This window comes from Nyctibius grandis, chromosome 4 (assembly GCF_013368605.1).
Source record: "Nyctibius grandis isolate bNycGra1 chromosome 4, bNycGra1.pri, whole genome shotgun sequence".
Lineage (NCBI taxonomy): Eukaryota > Metazoa > Chordata > Aves > Nyctibiiformes > Nyctibiidae > Nyctibius > Nyctibius grandis.
The window spans coordinates 78,067,822-78,073,821 of record NC_090661.1 but is presented as its reverse complement, the minus strand read 5'-3'; the positions used below and the strand labels follow the sequence as shown (position 1 = coordinate 78,073,821).

At 46.4% G+C, this 6,000-nt stretch overlaps 1 protein-coding gene across 6 annotated transcripts in view; it reads left to right on the top strand.

Annotated features, from left to right (window-relative positions):
• The first annotated feature begins 207 nt into the window (after positions 1-207).
• ZMIZ1 (zinc finger MIZ-type containing 1) overlaps positions 208-6,000 on the top strand; it is a 367,249-nt gene continuing 361,456 nt past the window's right edge. For all 6 annotated transcript variants that reach the window (XM_068399476.1, XM_068399478.1, XM_068399482.1 and 3 more), the window contains exon 1: positions 208-302. The gene's annotated coding sequence lies outside the window, so the exon portion shown is untranslated. The remainder of the gene's footprint in view (positions 303-6,000) is intronic.

Here is a 6,000-nt window from a genome sequence, read left to right as displayed (position 1 = left end):
CCTTTGGTAATAGAATAGCCAATGTAATTTGACACTTCAACTTGCTGTGCTCTCTGCTAGTTGATTCACTTACTCACCCACTAACATTGAGCTCCTTTTCACTGTCTGTGGGCAAGGGGAAAAAAAGGGGGGGGGGAGAAAGCCAAAAGAAAGCGGGGGGGAGGGAGGAAGAGAGGGGGGGAATAAACAAAATTATGTATTAAAAAATGCCCGAGTAGAGCTGCAAATCAGTGGGGAGAGAGGATTTTGCCTGCCTTCTTCCTTATTATTTTTCTGCTGCAAGGCTGCTTTGCAATCTGTAGGTAAGTTTCGCGTCTATTTGCGCTCCCTGCTCGTACCTCCCCGTTCGCGGGCGGGCAGGGGTTGCGTCTCGGCGGAGCAGAAACAATGGAGCGGCCACGCTGGGGAAATAGGTGTACAGGGGGAAAGAAATACATATTTATTCTGCGAGGGGAGAAAATGTGCGGAGACTTCTTAAAGGGGCAAGCTGTCCCCGCCGAGGGAGCGGGGCGAGGGCGAGCGGGGAGCCGCGGAGCCGGGCCCGGCGGCGGGGAGGCGGCTCTGCCCGGGAAATGCCCTTCCCGGGCCGGCCGCGGGGGCACCCGGCCCGGGTCTAACTTGTAGCAGCCGCGGGGCGAGGCGGGCGGGCGTCGGAGCCGCCACAAAAACAAAAGGGGGCTGCGGGGGCCGGGGCAGCAGCTGCCCCCGGCCGGGGCGAGCGCCGTCGGGGCGGCCGGGAGCCCCGCGGCGGGGCCGCGGCTCGGGGCGTGCGTGCCCGGCCGCGCGTATTGGGTCCGGGAGAGGCGTGGGGGAGCTTGCGCCTGTGCTGCGGGCTCCGGGAAGCCTGCCTGGGTGTAAATTCCTTGTGTCTGGGTTTGGAGAGCCAGTTGGGACCGGGGCCTCTCTGGCCAGGCAGGAGGAAGGAGCAGCAGCCCCCCTCCCTTTCTGCCCTCCCTCCCTCCTTTCCCCCGGTGCATCTGTCCAGGAAGCCGCCGGGGCGGAGGGGAGGGGGCGCGGGGGCAGAGGGCCGGGCAGGGGGTGGCCGGCCCGGCCGCCGCTCGCCGCCCGCCCGCCTTTGTGCGAGGGGAGCGGGGGAAGCTCTTCCAGGAGCGGCTGGCGGAGCTGCTCGCGGGGAGAGGGGGAATGGCAGTCAGTTAAAAGACACTTCAGGAATGTAAACATAAAAATAGGAACCATCCAGCCACGCTTTTATTCCCCCCGCGCCGCTCGGGATAGCGCTCTGGGCCGGCTCGGTAGCGGGGAAGGAGTAAGGCAGGGGGAGGAAGTTGTTAGTATAATCGGGCTTTTAGACTGTAAACTTTGTTTTGCACGTGTAAAGTTTAATTTACGTGCTACCTTGGAGGCTGTGATTAGGGGCACCGGCGTGGGGAGGCGTCTCGGGATTTCTCCTCCAAGCGCAGCCCCCGTTACCATGTTTATGAGAGGTGAAATGTGCCCGGCGGTGGAAGCGTGACCCCCGCATCGCGGCGAAACGGCTTTTGTCTGGGGTTGTCGGGGTCCCGCTAAACAGTTACGGCAGCTGCACAAATTATTACAAATTGCAGCCATATAGGCAGTTTACTGAGACTGAAGCTAACTTAAGGAGTAGCTCTGCATTGCCGTCCGATTGTGCACAGTGTATATCTTTGTGCTTCAGTTAATAATCTGCAAACGGCTTAATGGCTCTGTAGTGCCAGAGGAATTGGTTTTCTCCATTTACTTCAGCAGGCCTGAGTGAAGCTGGTGCTCTGACTGCTTTTTTCAATGCATTGACATGAGAGAAGAGGATTTAACTTGGCAGCCTGAACAAATGCTCTATCAAAGGTTTCCTAAGAGACAGTAGGAGAGCGGGGGAGATGAATGACCTGGGGTAGTTTTAGGGTGCTACCTATGCAAGCTTTCTTTTAAATATGAAACAGCCATTTAGGACTCTGAATAAAACTGTGTGCATCAGAAAGGCGACAGGCTTATAAAATTTAAAAGGGCAAAAGCCCATTAAAGCTGTGGCGGAGCTTTGGCTCCCAGCTCTGGTTGAGTAGTTCCAACTGCCTTGAAGTGCCAAAGCTTTTAAGGAATCTTTAGCAACAGCTTCTCTCTAGCTGCAGTGTGGACCTTGGCCTTGCACACAGGAAGGTTAATGGTGCCCCAGGCAGGGCAGCAAAGGCAAGGGCGGCAGGCATGAGGGCACCAGGGGTAACCGAGAGGTGAAGCAAGACCCAGAGGCAGGGGAAGAAAGAGCCCTGTGCTGGGATGTACGGCTAAAACTTCTTACTGGTGGGAACCTGCTGAGGTCATGGTACTGGGGCAGTACTGTGGCACAGTGGCAGAACTCCCAACTCAGTATTACCAGCAGAAAAGTTTCACAGAGGAATATAGCAAAACTAAACACCGCTGATGGTCTGTGGGAGAATAAGGATCCTTCTAACAAACATAGTTGGTCTCGGATTCAAACCTCCACTTCCTTCTCTAGAGTGGGGGAAATGTACTATGGCATCAATCTTCTCTTGGCGGGGCCTGGTGCAGGTCTGTGAATGCCAGAAGACTTGCTCTGACCTTCTTCTGTTCAAGTTGAGGATGTTGAAACACCAGCCATCAAACAAAAGACACATTGAAAGCAAGATCTGCAATGGAGCACGTGTGACTTTGAGGCTAGTTGAGTGCATTTGGTGACTGTTTTCCTTGGAGTTTGGGGTGGGGGGAGGAGAAGGAAAGGGCTGCTTATTTTTAAAATGAGGCTATGGAAAACATGACTTGAAATCCTCTAAATATTCCACAGTCAAGGACCTTTCTTCTTTTTATCTCTACTTTTTAAATGTCTTCTTAAAATGTCTTGTTTTCTACTTTTTTACACGTGTATCTATAATTGCTAAATTACAAGAAGACTATTTTTACCAGTGAGAAGAACTAGGAATTTTGCAGAATCTCCCACATTTAAAAAAAAAAAAGCTTTAAAAAAAAAGTCTTTAGGATTATGTTTTAAAACAATTAAAAATTTCCTAGGATTTAATTGACAGATTGTGATTTTATCTACTCAGTATAGCAGTACCTCAAAAGGTGGCTGATTTAAAGATTATTCTGTAAATTGTAATTTAAATTTTCTTTGGGCTTTCAGAATTTAAAAAGAACGCCCTCGGGACCAGTATGGTAGGTACCTAACCTGCCAGTGACACTTATGTCAGCATGGACAGGTGCTTTTATTGGTTACATAGTTTACGGTCCACAGTACCTTAAATAAACGTTGATCATGATTAGAAATAATAATTGAGTCTGTGGCAAAGGATCAATGAAAACTTTGTTTCAGGAAAGAAGTGAGTTGCTGTGTATATATACAGAGAGTGTTTTGTGCTGTCTGAGATGAAATAAAACTGCGATCTTAATGCAGCATACAATTCTGTTTTTAGAATATTTTAAGAAACCCACAAAAGATAATAGATCAGTTTCTGCATCATCTGAAAGATTTGTCCTGATCAGCAGCGATTACGAGGGGTGGAAAGGAGGGGAGGCTTTGCAGCGTGTTTCCATTCATAACTTCTTGGGAGTTGCTTGCCCTTTACCCCAAATCTCTTCCATGTTTATAGGCTCCAAAGGTTTTGTGTTGACAGAAAAAAAAACCCAAACAAACAACAGACCCTCACAGATCGCAGTTACATCACTGATACTGTAGTTGGAGACAATGTTGGCTGTTTTTTAGCAACTTGATGTTTGTACTAGCAGTCTGGAAAGCCTGTTTCCTCTCCTGAAAAGGAAGAAAAATTGATCCTGGAAAGGAAACAAAGCTGGAATTTCTTTTGCCTTCTATAATGTTGTTGATAGGCTTTGGGACAACAAGGATCCAGCCTTTTTCCAGCCACACAGAAGATAATGTGACTATGAGAAATGGACGCAGTGGCTGGCCAGGAGCTCGTGGTGCCTGCTGTGCTGCGGTAACAACGTGGGTGATCGAATGCCGTGGAGGGAGTGAGCTGGGATTGTTATGGCTTTACCTGGGAAGCCTGTTTCTCATAAATAAGTAGGACTGCAGTTATTGCCTGTGGTAACAAATTTGACCACTATGCAATTGACTGATTTGTTCACTCATAGTTAGACCAATTTTTGTGAAATCCCATCCTGTGTTACAGCAAAGAAGCAAGAATATTTCTGAAGAGTTTAGAGTTGGTTTATGCTTGTTCTTGTCAACTTCACTGTTGTGGGACAAGGAAAATAAGCCCTCTTTATCCATTTAGGTGTGCTTTATGGGAAAGCACAGTGAACAGTGCATCAATAGAGACCACTGCAGATGGGCACTGATATACCTCCTGCTCAGATATTGTACGTTTTCCTTTCACTGAATTTAGGTGTATGTAAGCTTTCCTGCAGATGATAAGTTGAGGCTGTCAGTGAAATAATTTCTGCTTTTAAATGGTGTCTTTGGCTTAAAAACAAAAGGCTTGGAAACTGAAGTGTTCCTTTATCATATTGATTTTTTCCCCCCCCACTTCTTTTTCTAAAAGCAGAAACTTCTTATGTAGCAATTCTCAATTTCTTTATTTCAGTTGGGTTTCACGTGATCATTAGCATTCAACTTGGTTAAAGTTAGAATATTTTAAAGGTGATAAAGGCTGCAAGAGAAATTTCCAGGCAATGGGTTGTAATGGATCTCCACAGCTTGACTGTTGGAGGCAGTAGTGTATTATGAGAGTAGGAGATGGTCTTACACTTGTTATGGTGTTATTTGTGGTTCTAATAGTTTAAGATACATTGAAGTTTACATTACCTGCAAAGGTGAGGTTTGTTGGCTTCAGTATAGTGCCACTATCATTCCCTTTATGGAGCAGGGCAAATTTGTATGGGTATTATGTATCTAGTAGAAGAAAGTAAGTTGTTATTAGGCAGACAAAAATCACTTTCCATCTCATTTCTCCTGTATGTGTCAACAGAAATTAAGTTACTGCACAGGGGATGACCCATTCTTAAAAGAACCTGCCCTTCTGAAGGCCCGCATAGGTGATCATTTGATCCAGGCCACCTGTAGTTTCCTTCAGTTGCTTATACTTTTTAGACCTGTGGCAGAGGATAGAAGTAGTAATTTGTACTCCTGTATTGAATCCTGGAAGAGCCAAACGCAGTCCCTTCCAATGGGGAAGGGGTGATGGTTGGCGCTTTTTAAAATTAGGTTCAGGATCTAATGAAATATCTGAACTTGAAAAGAGACTTCTGTCCTTTCCATAGATAATTCAATAAATTGATCTGGTTTGTGTTTTGTCTAGTGTATTAGTATTGAGGTAGTCACATACAAGCTATCACGTTAACATTCCATTAAGATAAATGTGGGAAGTGTATCCCTTGGTTGGTAATCCACCATTTGTTTTGACTCTGCAGAGCAGCTTTGAATTGATTCCCAAAGTGAACCAGGAGGGCTATTGGCTGAACACAGAGGGGGAGGGAGGAAAAGAAATTGCTCAAAAGCCATTAATATGCATGATGATACAAACCTGTGGAAATGTCATAAAACTGTGTATTTGGATTGCCCCTACTGCTCACTGTGTGTTACTTGATTTTTTTTTTTTGCTGACTTAATGTGTGTATATGTCAGTGAGTAGTGGAGAGCTGATTTATAAAACCAATGTCCTCATGCTAAGACATCCTTCTCCAGGCCTATGAAGGCGATCCTCTGGCTGCCTGATCCATAGGGAGTGTTGTTATCCTCTCCCTATAGAGCCATATTCCAGTTTCTTGGTAGTCAATATTGTCTGCAAGTGATGAGAGGCTGTGGTTGCTGTAAGCCTTTTTTTTTTCCAGAGAAAAGCAGCACTGCTGTGGGTCTGACTTCGGAAATGGGAACAGCTAACCTATGGATAATACTTATGTGTCATCAAGGTAGCATGAGAATGAAAGCCACAGACTTTGTGCATCATTTCATTCATTTGTTTGTCTTCAAATCTTTCTTGTTCTGATGTTCTAAACTCTGTGTCTGGTAACCGATAAGCTCTTCTGATGACTTATTTTAGAAGTCAATCTGGT